Source organism: Nicotiana tabacum, chromosome 6, assembly GCF_000715075.1.
Source record: "Nicotiana tabacum cultivar K326 chromosome 6, ASM71507v2, whole genome shotgun sequence".
Classification (NCBI taxonomy): Eukaryota; Viridiplantae; Streptophyta; class Magnoliopsida; order Solanales; family Solanaceae; genus Nicotiana; species Nicotiana tabacum.
In genome coordinates this window covers 209519154-209535646 of record NC_134085.1, presented here as the reverse complement: position 1 = coordinate 209535646, position 16493 = coordinate 209519154, and the positions used below count along the sequence as shown (strand labels likewise).

The window sequence follows — 16493 nt, the reverse complement described above, 5'->3', positions numbered from 1 at the left end:
CTAGAACCTCATTTATAATTAGGGCATTATCAGAAGCTCTTCTGCCTTTGATAAAACTAGTTTGGGTAGGATGGATGAAATTGGCTAGGAAGGGCTTAATACGATTAACAATTATCTTAGTGGCGACCTTATAAGCCGCGTTGCACAAGCTTATGGGTCTAAATTGCCTAGTTGTTTCAGTATTTTGGCATGCGGGGATAAGGCAGACAAAGGTGCTATTCATTCTTTTAAGCATTCTTTTGTCTTGGCAGAAATTTATGAGATGTTTACTTGTCTCCTTCCAATATTTCTGGTAAAAGAAAGGGTGAAGCTCATCCGGTCCATGAGATTTGTAGGGTTTAAAAAAATCCAGTACCCTTTTTATTTCTTTTATATAGGGGATACTACTTAGGCATGGGTGGTCTTGGTCTCTAATTTTTATGTTATAGGTCATGCAGATATTATTGAGCATGGATTGCTTGTGACCTGCAGAGTAGAGGTTTCGGTAGTAGTTAATAATTAGGTCTTTGATAAAGTTTTGATTTTGGAACTAGTTCCCTGCTTCGTCTTTTAAACAAATGATTCTATTTTTCCTTCTTCTTTACATTGTGGTAATATGAAAGAATTTTGTATTTGCGTATCCGTCCTGAATCCACTGCACCCTAGATTTAAGCTTCCAAAATTCCTCCTCCTACATGAGTACTAAGTTGTACTTATTTAGGAGTTCATTTTCAAGATTTATGAGGAATTGACTATGTGGGTAATTCAGTAAATTCTTGATACCCTTTAATCTAGCTAGGATTTTGTTCTTCCGTTTAAAAATATTACCAAAGGTGTTTTTGTTCCATTCGATTACCTTAGAACAGAAGTTGTCTATGGCTTTGGTTATATTAGGTTGGTTTGACCATGAGTTATCGACTAGAGTTCTAAAGGTGGGATGGGATAGCCACATAGACTCTATTCTAAAAATATTATATTAGTGAGGAAACTTTTGTATAGGTCTAATTTTATTGGATAGTGATCTGAGTGGACTCTAGTTAGATGCTTAACGCTAGTTTCCTGAAACAGTTCTAACCAATCCGTGTTTGCTATGTATCTATCTAGTCATTCCATAATTAGTTTTTGCAATTTTTCCTTTTGTTTGTCCAAGTAAACTTTGGACCTTTAAATCCTAAGTCCATGAGTCCACAGTGATTCGTACAATCTATGAAGTGGGAGATTCGATTAAAATTTAGGTGCAATCCCTCTAATTTTTTCGAGGCGCGAGTGACTTGATTGAAGTCTCCCGTAACTAGCCACGACCCTTTGTAATTATTAGCCACTATTTTAAGATTTTGCCATAGGATTAGTCTTTCTTCCAATAGGTTACTAGCATAAATAATAGAGCATAACCAACTTTTTATTGAGTTTCGTACCTTTACCATGGCGTGTATCTTTTGGTATGTCCTTCCAATTTGATCCACTATAGTTTCTCCATTGTTTCACATGAGCAAAATGCCCCCCGAGTTCCCATTGGCAGGCATTTGAATAAGGCTTGAGTAGCCAAAGTCATGCACCAAATCATGGTGGTCTTCCAGCTTCGTTTCCGGTAAGGCTACAATGCTAGGTATGTGGTAATCCAGCATTGCTCTAAAAACTCTTCTAAATTCGGCGTTACTTGCGCCTCTACAGTTCCAGATAATCATATTCATGCTTGTATTTCTGGTTGAGTCTCCTCTCTCATGGCTGCTAGTAGGGCTTAGGTTGTTCCTCAGGCTTTTCCTGTGTGTCCAGTAATGCGTGAACATTATTGGCACTAGCACCACTGTATGTTGGTACAAACCTGGAGGGTTCATCTTCCTGATGGAGATGGAGCATTTCCTCAAATCCACTTAGCAGCTTAGGATGAACATTTTTTTATTTTCTTGCCTTGAATACCATTATTTTTGGGTATCGCAGCACTCTGTGCTCCACTAGTCATTCAATTGGTGCATCTTCCTCTTCTTCCTCCTCTTCCATCTGTGTTTGGCTCAAGTTCTACAAGGGGAGTGTTGTTGCTGCTTGGGGTGTTGGTGTCAATAAACTGTTGTTGCTGGGGTTTAAGGTTTGGCTAGTTTGATGAGGTGTTTGTTGAGTTGGTGCAATTTGAAAGGTAGGGGTTGGAGTTGGAGGATTGGTAGGGTTCGGGTAGAGTGGTAGGTTTAGATGGGGCAGGTTGTCTGTGGTGTGTTGAGACCATTCTTGGAGGCTCCATGGGAATGGATGTAGGCCTGAGTTCAGAAACATAGGGGACAGGAAAGGGTGTAACTGGTGAGCGTTCATCCATGGTCGAATCATTGCATTGTTTAGGCCTAGTTGGAGACTCTCCACTACTATTTGGGCTAGGTAGCTTGGATCTCCTATTTGGACTATTATATCTCTCCTCTCTAGTTGTAGACTTATGTTCAATGCTTGGCCCATCAGTCCCCATTCCAGCCAAGATTGGGGTGTGTGGTCTGATTGAATGGGCCTTATGGAGAAGACCAAAGGGGCTTGGGGCTAGTTCACATGCTGGGGTCGTGTCCAAACGTTTCTTCAATGCCTTGGAAACCTCATGCTGTGGTTGTTGGGTGGGAGTCTTGGCATTTTGTTTTTTGTCTTTATTATGCTTTGTGTCTTGTAGGATAAGGAAGTTGAGGCCATTATTGGTATATATTGGGATAGTAGTATCCGTTCCCATAAAATTTGGGTCATTGACCTAGGTAAGTGTTTGCTTCATCCTAAGATTCAAAATGTATTGTTCATTAATAGGATTTTGACTTGGGATTGACAAGGGGTGAGGTTGATTTGTACTATAATTATTTGCTAAAGGGCTACTAGGTTTCTAGGAGGGGGTGATGTTCCAATTTTGTGGGATAATAATGTCTTGCATTAATGAAGAGTGTTGATTAGTTATAGGGATGGTAGGGTCTATGTCTATGGTTTTTTTTTTGCTTTCTCCCGTCAACACATTTAATAAAGGATTTTTTTGGGTTTTTTGTTTGGGAGGTATTAATGCTAGGAGTTCATGTGAGTAAATGCTATGAGCATTGTGGGGTGGTTGCTTTTTTGGGTTATTCACTGTATGGTCCAATGTGGAAAGGCCTGAGGCATTAGTATTTTATTGATGTTGATGCCTTAGGTCTTTGCCTAGCGCACAATCCTTTTGTTGGTCAGAGTTTACGTTGATTTTGATTTGTTCAGTGCTATCCTTTGGGGTTAGGGTATTGTCCAGTGAGTACATGCTGGTTGCATCCCTAGTCTCTCTATGGTTCATTGGTTCTTGTTAGTTTTGGCCGATGACTGTGTTCAATTTTGTCCACTGAGGTAAGTTTGGATTGGGGTTTTGTTAGGTATCCTCTTAGAGCCCTCAAGGTCTTTGCTAGGGTTAGGGTTAGGAGAATTATTAGGTGATTTTTTGTTTTTTTCTTTGGTGAGACACTATGGTCTATTGGTCAATTTTTTGTGTAAAAATCTTCACTGCGTTTTGCTTGGGTATATCCTTGCCTTCTTGTTCAACTGATTTAGGGTTTTGATATGGGCAAATATTTTGGCTAGAGGTCTTCCAAAGTTTGTTCATAGTATGTTAAAGCCTTCGTAGGTAATTTTCTGAATGTGTTTGTGATGATAGGCTATAACTGCGTATTTTAGTCGCTTATTACGCTCTAATTTACTACACTTTAATTGAGTTTGAGCTTTAATCGTGAGTGTTTTGCACTAAATATGTGTTTTATGCCTTGTAGGAGTGATTCTGATCTATGTAGGCGTTATGGAATGAATTCAAGTGAGTTGGAGCTTTGAAGTCTGAGTAAAAGCCCAAGACATTAAGCCGGGATTGTGTTCGGAGGTCGTGTACCAAGTCCGGATGTTAAAAGAGGACGAAATAAGTTCACTCTGAGAAAATTACATTGCCGCGCCGCATGGGCCGCCGCAAGGCGCGGCGCGGCAGTGTAAAATGTTGCCTGATGTGAAAAGTTGAGGCTGCTGATAATTTCCATTAGCGCTTCGCATGGTGCGGTGCGGTTGTACAAAATTTATAGAGTCAGAGTCCTACTTCGCGTAGGAAAAGGTGTTTTCGTCTGGGCCCGACCCTACTTGGTATATATACATGGAAAAACGTTACTTTGAAGAGATCAAACAGACTTTTGACACATCTTAGACCTAGGGACACACTTTAGACGTGGAGGAACACAAACCACGCTTGGAGGAGGCTTCTAACTAGTTTTTCTTCTCTTCTCTTCCTTTAATTTCATAGTTCATTAGTTCTAGAGTTTTGGGTGCTACATGAACGTTGTAGTTTGAAGCTTAGATTGTTCTTATTATTTTATCATATTGGTTTATTTATTCAATCTTGCGCTTAATTATTTGATTGTTTGATCACCAATTGAATACTATCTACGAATCTAGGATTGAACTCGGGAGAGGGAATTCTAGATTGCATATAAGATTGGGTAGAGCAAGATCTTAACTCTTAGGGAGGGCAGATTTGTGGTTAGGATAGGAATATACCTAATCGCCTTGCTTGGTTACTATACAGGAATTATTAATGCGTTCTTGTTAATTCTAATTCCATAGGAATGTAGGCATTAGATTAGCTTGAATAGGCGAGTTGTACTTAGGGAGAAGGCTACGAGCAATATTAACCCTGTCAACCAATAAACCAGATAAATTAATTAGATGATTTAAGTGGAAAACTCAACGGGATTGTTAGCTAACCCATAGCTCTAGAATATTCACCCACATTGAATTCGCCGTTAAGCTTGTCGTTATTTTCTTTGATCTCTTAATTTGTTACTTTAGATTAATTTTAGATAAATATTCATACTTTAGGATTCGCTTGAATAGATTAATTGTTTGGTTTAATTTAGTTGATAGTTAATCACAAGTCCCTGTGGGTACGATATATGGACTTACAATCCTATATTACTTGTCGACCACGTATACTTGCGTGTGCGTTTGGAAGCAACAAGTTTTTGGTGCCATTGCCGGGGACTTAGAAATTAACTAGACTACTAGATTAGATTTTTACTCTTTGTCTATTCAAGTTTTTTTAAAAAAAAATTTCTCTTAGGTTAATATTTACTATCTTTGTTAACATGGCATCTTGGAATGATAATTGGTCGAATATTGGTTATTCTTATTATGTTGATCCTTGTCCATATTGTGGAGGACCTCACTGGTGGAAAATTGTCAGAATGTTCCCGAGAGCAAGTTGTGCGCACAATCTCAATTATTTGAGTGGAATATTTGTAATATATGTGGTGGTCAAGATGACCATTGAGATGGTTGTCCTAATTCTTGTTATCCTTCTCAGAGTTCTTATTATAATGTTTCTAATAATGTTTATGTGTTTGATAGGAGCAATGAAGTGGAGGATATGGAAAGCATGGCTCGTATGATGGACATGATAAGGCAAATAGCCGAGCAACAGGATGAAATTCGAAAGGCTATACAAAGAATTAGTGAAGTAATCATGAGAATGATGGCCGAGGTGGAGGAAGAAGATGAAGAGAGCGAGTTCCCAGCAGAAAATAATTTTGAAGAAGTAGATATGATGAGCGAATCTTGGTAGAGGAACAAGCTCAACTGATAAAATCTCATGAGTTTCTCCGTGATGGTCTTTCAAATATGACAGAACAACTGATAGAAGGAAGAACTGAGCTCAGGCAAGAGATAGACCAATTTGGCTCAGATATCCATGACATGCAGGCTCAATTGAATAAAAATATTGAGGCGTTTGATGCCCTACAACAAATTGTTGTGGATACTGGTCAACTTATGGAGCAAAAAGAGGAATCCCAACTATTCGACCAAATTATTCATGATACCAAGGTTGACGAAGAGTGCAAAATTGAGGATGACAAAAATAATGCAATTTTGGAGTTGGAGCGTATTGGACCTCATTCTAAACATTTTTCAACATTGTGTTTGGTTGGTGACATGGAAATTGATCCATTCGAGCATATGGAGGAGTCAATAGATGAGGAACAAAGTGTTTATATTCTGAAATTTGCCATATCGAGGAGGCAAAACGACATCCCTCACTTAAAAGCCAAGAAGTCAAGATGCGATATCTATTGCTTGGTTCCTTTATTTTCACACCACCGCCTCATGAACGTGACAGAAAAATTGATGCAAAATTGGGGGCACAATTCATATCCTTAAAGTGGAAGCAAAAGTGGTGAAAAGTGATGGCGTCGTGCCGCGACGTTAAATCAGGCGCTTGTTGGGAGGCAACCCAAATTCTATTTTTTTTTCTTTTTCTTTTATTTTTTTTATTTTATTGTGTTGATATTTTTGTAGTATTAGTTTGTGTTTTGTAGGAGTAGAAGCAGGAGGCAAAGCCAATAGGCATGTGTAAAAGCGAGCAGGTGTTTGAAACTAAGTGTGAGGTACCCGCACAAAAAATCATACGTGGGAGAAGTCTGAGTATCCCGTGAGTTGTTAATACTTCGGCCTTTGGCCTACCAGGGAGTCTCTTTTACCCTCTTGTTATTTTCAGTGTGCATTGAGGACATTGCACAATTTTAAGTGTGGGGTGAGGAGATTGTTTGGGTGATTTTCTGTGCTATTTTAGCTTAATTGTAGTAGGAGTTTTTGTCAAAAAAAAAATTGGACTTTTCCCGACGATGTATTTCCTAGACAGTTTTCTTGAGGGGTTTAAGTCTAAAGAAAAAGGACAAAAAGATTTTCTTTGTAGGTAGTGTAGCAATTCCCCCTTGATTTTTCTTCGTGCCGCAGTTCTTTTCCAAGGGTTTTGTTTGAACCGGGTGTAGGTAGTTTTATTTTTTTTTAGGAGAGAAGCCATTGTGTTATGATTGAAATTGAAGCAATATCTTTTAACTTTGTCATACCTTGAGAATAATGAGTACTTTTGTTGTGATGCTTAGGCTCAATTTTTGACACTTGTATAAGTACCTTAAATTGTATGATCTTAACTTTGCTTAGCTTCTTTGGCTAGAGTGTCTTGATGAGTCCAATCCTAAGTGAGTTATGTGCCATGTGTGTGTAAGGTTTTGTATTATTCTGTGCATTGCATTTGATGTCTAGAACTTGCCCCGTGTGTTTGCAAAGCGAAATAGTAGTTTTGTTCAATCTTGGAAGTGAGATAGGCATTTCTTTGTTGAGCCATATATATATTTTACCCGCCTAATTGTTATGTATCATAGTTAACCCCTTTGAGCCAGTAATCCTGTTTTTTTTTGGCAACCACATTACAAGCCTTACCCATTTATTTGAATTAACCATCTATTTGAACCTTTTCACCTCTCACGAGCACTTGAATTGTTATGAACTTTGTAAAAGTTAAAGTGTGGGGTGGTTGGGTTGGCTTTTGAGTGGAACTAATGAAATAAGGAGAAAGGTGCACTATTTTGAAAAAGTAAGAGCCACATGAATTGAAAAGGAAAAAAATTAGTTGTATTGCTGATAGTGGTGACTGCTGATGTAATTGTGCTTAAAGAAGTATGGAGTTAATGTATATTGATGTGAAGGTGGAGTTATGGTTTGACATAAGTATGGGGTTTTCAACGTTAAAATGTATGTATTAAAGTGCTTAGGGAGGTATAGTCACTCGTATATCTAATTGTATCATACCCGTCCTGCAGCCTACATTACAACCAAATAAAGTCCTACTTGATCCTAGGCTGAATGAGCTCGATTAGTAGAGTAGTACACTACGGGCAAGCTTATGGTGCATCTTTTGTGGCATATGAATGTTATTTCTGAGAGTGAGTGAATTCTTTCTATCTTGAGTTCCTAATTGTTCTTAAATTTTAGTGTGTGGAACTACTCTCTTTTGTTGTGTAAGGGCACTTGATTCATGAAGGAAAGGTAATGTCAGTGACCTCTATGTTAGAGTAAGTGGGTGAGTTGCGAATAATGCGCGGTACTTGTGAGTCAAATCTTGAGGTGAAGATGTTACACTCTTGTGCTTAGTCTATTTTAAATATTCTTGGTGTGATGAGTTAGGAGAATTGCTTAAAAAGGTTGTGTCTATATAAAGTGTAATTTATTGCTCGAGGACGAGCAATGGTTTAAGTGTGGGGTGTTGATGATAGGCTATAACTGTGTATTTTAGTCGCTTATTACGCTCTAATTTACTGCACTTTAATTGAGTTTGAGCTTTAATCGCGAGTGTTTTGCACTAAATATGTGTTTTATACCCTGTAGGAGTGATTCTGATCTATGTAGGCGTTATGGAATGAATTCAAGTGATTTGGAGCTTTGAAGTCTGAGTAAAAGCCCAAGACATTAAGCCGGGATCGTGTTCGTAGGTAGTGTACCAAGTTCGGATGTTAAAAGAGGAAGAAATAAGTTCACTCTGAGAAAATTACACTGTCGTGCCGCATGGGCCGCCGCAAGGCGCGGCGCGGCAGTGTAAAATGTTGTCTGATGCGAAAAGTTGAGGCTGCTGATAATTTCCATTAGCGCACCGCATGGTGCGGCGCGGCTGTACAAAATTTATAGAGCCAAAGTCCTATTTCGCGCAGGATAAGGTGTTTTCATCTAGGCCCGACCCTACTTGGTATATATACGTGGAAAAATGTTACTTTGAAGAGATCAAACAGACTTTTGACACATCTTAGACCTAGGGACACACTTTGGATGTGGAGGAACACAAACCACGCTTGGAGGAGGCTTCTAACTAGTTTTTCTTCTCTTCTCTTCCTTTAATTTCATAGTTCATTAGTTCTAGAGTTTTAGGTGATACATGAACGTTGTAGTTTGAAGCTTAGATTGTTCTTATTATTTTATCATATTGGTTTATTTATTCAATCTTGCGCTTAATTATCTGATTACTTGATCACCAATTGAATACTATCTATGAATCTAGGATTGAACTCGGGAGAGGGAATTCTAGATTGCATATAAGATTGGGTAGAGCAAGATCTTAACTCTTAGGGAGGGCAGATTTGCGGTTAGGATAGGAATATACCTAATCGCCTTGCTTGGTTACTATACAGGAATTATTAATGCGTTCTTGTTAATTCTAATTCCATAGGAATGTAGGCATTAGATTAGCTTGAATAGGCGAGTTGTACTTCGGGAGAAGGGTACGAGCAATATTAACCCTGTCAACCAATAAACCAGATAAATTAATTAGATGATTTAAGTGGAAAACTCAACGGGATTGTTAGCTAACCCATAGCTCTAGAATATTCACCCACATTGAATTCGCCGTTAAGCTTGTCGTTATTTTCTTTGATCTCTTAATTTGTTAGTTTAGATTAATTTTAGTTAAATATTCATAGTTTAGGATTCGCTTGAATAGATTAATTGTTTGGTTTAATTTAGTTGATAGTTAATCACAAGTCCCTGTGGGTACGATATCTGGACTTACAATCCTATATTACTTGTCGACCACGTATACTTGCGTGTGTGTTTGGGAGCAACAGTTTGCCAATCACAATGTAGGTTTTGAGTGGTTTTTCTCTGGGTACTAATACGCAAAGGCGAGCATTCTTTTCTCTCATCGCAGATTTGGTGCAAGCATCTATACGTATTAGTTATCCTAGCTTTCCTCTAATTTTTTATAGTATGTCATAGTCATAGAATTCTGTAGGTAATTCCGAGAGTCTTGCCATATAGCTGAGTATGTTAGCGCAGCTTTGGAGGCTACAAATTTGGGCTCCCATTTCCTTACTATGAGGAATTGATTCCCAATGAATCAGGGGCCTTCATGGAGAGCTTTGTTATAATTTTCTTCCTTGGTAAATTTTATCTGGTCGTAGTCACACCCTAGGTCTACAAGAGATAGAGTTTCAGTTGGTCTTAATAGCGCATGTAATATTTTTTGGAGGAATTGGTAGCCCACTCTTCTACCAAACATTTTAATAATGAGGGCATTGGTTCAATTTTTGTAGATATGTTCCTTATCCGATGAGGTGATTGGGATGATAAAATCAGAGTCCGGGTAGTTGTCTGTTTTGTCTTCAGGTTCATATGAATCTAGGTTTTGTTGCACTATTACTTGGCTACTATCTGGGTTAGTGTTCGTTTTAGATATTAAAGTATCCAAGAAGGATATCTTCTCTGTATTACTGTTACTAGGGTTATTTACCTCTTTTGAGATTTCCTTAGGGTGTTGGTCTACGCTAATTTCCATATCTGTTGGGGGTAGTTAGAGATGTGCATGGGGTTGAGATGGAGCTGGCTAGCCATTCCATTGATGTTTGGAGTGTCATTTCTTCCTCTAAGGAGGGAGTGTTGTTCTAGTTTGGATTGTCTTGATAATGTTGTATGTGTTCATTGGAAGGTGATTGTCGAGGTTAAAAGGAACCTATAAACGATTAGGGGATGAGGAAAATCTTGGAAATGGCCTGGGGTGGGAGACAGGAGTTCCTTAGAGAAAGGGGAGAGCATCTCACTCTAACCTATCTCTTTACAAGGTAGTATCTGTGAGGATTTGACTGTGTACATATTTTCAAAAATTCATAATTTTCTTTCATTATTTCAACGTCTAATAATTCAATTTTCATAAACGTTTACACATGTTTGAATATAAAGAAGGAATATAACTATATAAGTTTCGAAATCAAAACAATCACAACTCATTTTAAGTTAAATATTTAAATCTCTCATGGACAATTAAACAACATTGATGAATAATTTAGATTTCATCACTTATATCTATTCATCTTTTTTCTAAACCTGCATATGTTTTTCTAATAAAGTAGTACAATCAAACTTTTCTATAACAATCTCGTTTGTTTCGATATTTTTTGACTTCTATGGTGAAGTATTGTTATACAGAACATATATTATAACATAATATTAAAATCGATTCCGAAAAAATTGACTTTTATAATAAATGGATATTATACAAGAATGTTGTTATAGAGAGGGCTGACTGTACTACTATTTCTTGATATGAAAAGTAACTTTATCGGTAAAGATTGTGATGAACGGATTCGCAATCAAGGGTTTTAGATTAGAGCTTTGGAAAAAAAAATATTAAAAAGAAATTAAAACAGTGGAAATAAAAAGTTATACAGAAAATAAATAAAAATAAAAATAAAAAGGAAATAAATTAAAATGTGAACTTGTAATTATAAAGTATAATTATCATCTTTCTCAAGTAATTATTTGACTAGACAAACATGATAAATTATATAATCATATTCAATTACACCTAAATTCAATTCTTAGGCGGCTTTCCAAACAGGTTCTAATAGAAAACGCTTCCAATGACATCAGTTAAAGACCAAACAAAACAAATACTCCCTCCGTTTCAATTTATGTGAATTTGTTTGACTGGACACGGAGTGTAAGAAAAATAAAATCTTTTGAAATTTGTGGTTCTAAACAAGTCAAAAAGGGACCCAGAGCATTTATGTGGTTATAAAAGTTTCTCATTAATGATAGAATTATAAGTTTAATATAAATTGTTACCAAATTTAAAAAGATGTCATTCTTATTTATTTTTTAAAACAGACCAAAAAGGAAATAAGTTATGGAGTAAGGAGTACTTACCATAGAAAACTTGAGGGTCAAAGAGTAAATAGCTGCCCAACACAAAGGACAGTCTCGTCAGTCGGAAACTCAAGACTAAGCGTTGGATATTCTTGTAGTTCCCTCCATTGATTTGGGACAGCAAACAAAGACCTAGGGGTACGTGTCACATAGATTTTCAATCCTACTGACATATGGCTCCAGATTCGGCGCCCAGCTCTTTTCGTCAGGTCCTAAAAGCCCCACCTCGAACTATAGTAGCGTGCACTAGAAGATACACTATAACCCCACTGCTAATAGCGCGTCATCATCACTGCTATTCGGTAGCGTGGATACTCAAGAGCATTGAGCCCACAGCTTTTAGGTGTTTTACCGTTTGACCCATTGGAAAACCCTAGCCCCCACCCCAACATATTCACCCTGCGGCCAGTTGACCTCAATATCCCCTCCAATTCCAACAAATCACTATATTGCCATCACTTTCATTCTCCTATATAAACGTCGCCTTTGTTATTCTTAGGTTTGCCGAATTAGAGAGCAAATCGGCACTAGCAAGGTATTTCTTCTAAATTCAGACAATTATTCCTTTTTTTTCTTTTTCCTATCAAAATTCCTTTTTTTTACTTTGTAAATCTACAATGGAGGCTTCGTCGTCTAGAAGCAAACCTCATAGTTCAAGTTTTCACCACCACTTTCAACGATCCACTTCACCGTCGGGTCGATTCTGCTCCTATTCCATGTCGTCCTCGACCTCACCTAGTTTCTCCAGTTTTTCAACCAGAGACTCCGATTACCTGACCCGATCCACTTCCCCGACCCGTGTCAATCTTCGTAGAGCCGTTTCCCCATCGCCAAATGTACGGTTTTCTGCCTCTACCAGCCGTTCGATTTCAGTTCATCCTCATCAACAGAAGCAGAATAGCAGGCCTTTGCAGTCCAATCAGAAGAAAACGTGCATGTGCTCGCCGACAACGCATCCAGGCTCATTCCGTTGCAGTCTTCACAAGAACATGAGCCAGAATCGGGGACATTCCAATTCGTCGTCGTATCGGTCGAGTTATCACCTGAACATGAGGAGATCGGCCATGACTAACTCGCTCGTTAGGATTGGAACTGTTGAAGGTGAACTGGTAAAGAGAGCGCTTGCCGCTTTGATTCGCCCGTCATCTCATCATCTCAGGCGGAGAGATGATTTTCAGCCGCGGCCTAGCCGGCTCTCCGTCATGTCCAAAGCCGAAGATTTATGATAGTGTTTTGAATCGTTTTGATGTACAGTTCCGGCGTTAGCGTTTTCCAGTTACGGGTTGGATCAGCTCACTAAGCCAGCACGGGTTGACTCGGGGGAAGGCCTTATTACTTTTTTGTATTTTCAGGCGAAAGCCCGTGCCCTTTAAGCCCATTCCCACTATCCCAACCCCCAAAATTTTGTATTCTTTTATTTTTAAACTAGATAATAGACCAGAAGAGAGTGCAGCATGTTATATACAGCTCTCAATATATCACAGCTTAATCTATAATATGCTCTTAAATATCACATTTTAATCTATGATTTAATTGTGTCATATTAAATATCAAGTTTCAAAATTAACTGAAGCTACGTAAAAATTAATCTGAGTTTCTTTTCGCCGTTTGTGCAAATTATGATTGGTTTGGTTGCATTTGTTTCAGTGGGTGGTACTTTCAGTTGAGAATTTATATTCGGTGCAACTGCTTAGATTTGATGGCATTTGGTTTACCTGTTTGGAGGTGATTTTATTTTTTATTTTTGTTGGTTGGTTGTTAGTTCATATTTTGGTGCCTTATTTAATGTGCCAATCAACAACTATTGATGCTAACATACTGTATTTCATGGCGTTCTTTTACAGGTTGAATTTTTAATTTGGAATCTGGCCTGCGGATCATGACAGTGACTTGGCGAATTGATCAATGACTCAAATCCAAGTACACATATATGGACTATAAAATTGAAATTTTTAACATTTTGACAGTAAAAACTAAAACTTTAATTTACTTGTACCTTCAGTTGAGAAAATCAATTAGCCATTTCAACCCCCTTCACTTTAAGAAAAAAAGGCCCTACGAAGTGAATGAAATACAGAAATTTCCCATTTAAGAGGACTTCAGCTGTTCTCTGGGTTTCCAAAAAGAAAAAGAGAAAACTAACTCAGTGGAGAAAAGGACTTGGAGTATTTCCTTTTTTCTGACAGACATTATAGCTGGTGTGAGGTGGTTAAAATTAAAGTTGCTTTAAATTCAATATATTCCTAGGGTGAATTCCCCCTGGTTAATAATTTCATAGGGTGTTTGAATTGGCTTTTAAAAAGTACCATTTTCAAAAAATGGTCTTAGTTTGATTTGGTATGAACTTCTCTGATATGTACTTCAATAAAGAACGGGAAGACTTATGAGATATTTGGTTTTAAATAAGCCATAATATTTATGCGAAAAAGTATTAAAGTTGTTAATCTTTTTGGAATAAAATAATAAGAAAATAGTGTTAATCTTTTTGAAACAGGGGAGTAGCTTATAAGTTAAAAACCAAAAGTCATAAGTTGGTAATACTCGGCTTTTGACTTATTTTTATATTTTTCATGCCTAAAAGTAAATGATTTTAAGCACTTTTTATTATTTCTAAATACCACAAAATACGTTAATCCAAATACCCTCTTAATTTATCCTAAAAGGGGGATCCCGCTTGGTCAATTTTTCTTGTGCTGTGTTCTTACCCTTGTTTTATCATTTTTTGTCTCTGTTGCCAAATTAAAACAACTTCTTTTTAAATACACCGTTAGGATAAGTTTTCTATGTAGTTTTGTACAAGGTTTTAGCCCATAATTTCAAAGCTCGTGGACGTTTTGTCAAAAGATGCCCTGAAACATCATGTGGGTGAGTTGGGCCTTTCTCTCTCTCTCTCTCTCTTTTTTTTTTTTTAATTACACCGAGGCTGTGTTGTCAAGTTTAAATAAAGAGACAAATGACAATTACAACTGCCATTCCAAATGCTAGATTTAACTAGATTTTTTTCATGGCAAGTCAGTAACATTGAAATATAATAAAATAATTAAAAATTTGGGGCTTTGAGCAAGCACGTGGATGATCACCCGTGTTTGATGGAGATGGTACAAGAATTGCTTGGCTTAGTTTCATACATTGATCCTGGTTTTTAGTTGAATATTCGCATCTCATAACTTAGATATTTTGGGATGAATTATATTATTCATTATTCAAATGATCTTCTACTAAACGGGACAATTTACAATTACAAAATTCATTGGCAGCTCTTCTATATGGAGTGGAGGATGATTCATTTCATTTGCAGCTTGTTTGGGCGACTTCTCTTGCATAACCAAACGTGAGACTACAGCTTGTGAGTTGTGAGGAGATTAGGGATCATGTCAACAGATCTTTTATTTATTTACATTCATTAGCAGAATGATTCTTTCATACTTCAAAATATTTGTAAATAATTGCTCAACTTACCCAAAAAAAAAAAAAAATACTCGTATTCCATAGTGGTGTGGCAAAATGGAACCATATTCAGATTTTCTTTGGGCTGCCTATATTCTAACTGGTGGATGAGTGGCAAAACGGTTTAATTTGGGCTTCAGCCCATATATAACAGTAAGAAGGACAAATAATTGGATCAATAACTAACCAACGGGACCGGTAAAAACAGTACTTCGGACTGGTCATTCAAAAATAGCCAGTATTTGTAAAGTTATTGAAAAATAGCCACTATTTTGCTGTAACACGGAAAGTTCCAGCATAATATACTGGAGATTGGAGCACTTGTGTCGGAACTTCCAGCATATTATGTTGGACCTGTATATTATACTGGAATTCTAGTATATTATGCTGGAGTATTTTCGGGATTTTGAATAGTGTTTTCGTTCAGATTTATCTTTACATGAAAAATGGCTAAATTTCGATTACTTTTAAAACTATGGTTATTTTTGAATGACCACTTGTAAATCTGGTTATTTTTGAATTTCTGCTATCATTGGGTCGAATAGTTAAATCATTGGAAAGTGAACAATCTTGTGCGAGTTTTGCATAACCAATTTGTGGTAAAATGACGATTAGCAAAGCATATGGGCATGTATTTGCTTAGATGCATTCTGAAATGGGTTTGAATGATATATATGGGTTAAGTAATAGTCATGGGCGTAGGCACCTTGAAGCGGTGTCACGTATGGTTGTTAGGTCATTAAATCCTTGTAATATCAAAGTGACTAAACGGATCCTTTGAGTAATGAGTAACATGAATAACCAATATGGTTTCAACATTAATTGGAGAAGGACCGTTCGCTTTATTATGTTGACTATCCTAGTTTGATGCATTGGTGGTAGGTAACGCGTCTAGTTAGATAATGGTCGTTGGCCTTGAGCAAATTTAACCTTGAGTACGGAGCAAAATCTTTGGAAAAATATTGGCTGAACTATATTGCCAGCGTATGTTGTACACTTGTAATTTAATAAGGATCACTTAGGTAAGGACCAGATACAACATCTAAAACTAAATGTATTTGAAGCATTTTATGGGAAAGAAAATCACAACCAAGAAATAAGATTTGGAAATTGGATACAGTAATAAGTAAAAACAATCTAACCAAACGATAAGGTTGGATTTGCCAAGCTTAGCAATTTGGATAATTTGTACCAAGTTGATCATGGATGATATTGTAAATGAAGCAGTAATGCACCCAAGATGTTACACAAATAATATTGAAGTCTATATCACAATTGAGCTAATACAGGGATTTGAATTTGTGATTTTGTGGAGTATGTTCAGCCACTTCATGAAGATTTTTGCCATTAAAATCTTTTAACCTGTGTTCTTCAGAAATTAACCAGAATCCAAGGTGGGGACGTTTTGTTAATTGTTGTCACATCAAACTTGAGAAAAAGGTACAACTTCTGGACCACCTAGGTAGCCTGTTTTGCGTGACTCACAGCTCCAGTACGAAAAAGTTCAAATATGTTCTTGTACTATTAGAAAAGATTTAAATTTAACTTATTACTATATTTTAAGTCTATATATAGTCCGTCGTTATACTATTGGT

The 16493-nt window shown here is 37.1% G+C and overlaps 1 long non-coding RNA gene across 1 annotated transcript; it reads left to right on the top strand.

Moving 5' to 3' along the window:
- Positions 1-11894: 11894 nt before the first annotated feature.
- On the top strand, positions 11895-14956 carry LOC107831884 (uncharacterized). Its single transcript, XR_012711159.1, has 2 exons — positions 11895-13176; positions 13296-14956. It is a non-coding gene; the product is annotated as an uncharacterized LOC107831884 (long non-coding RNA).
- Positions 14957-16493: the final 1537 nt, after the last annotated feature.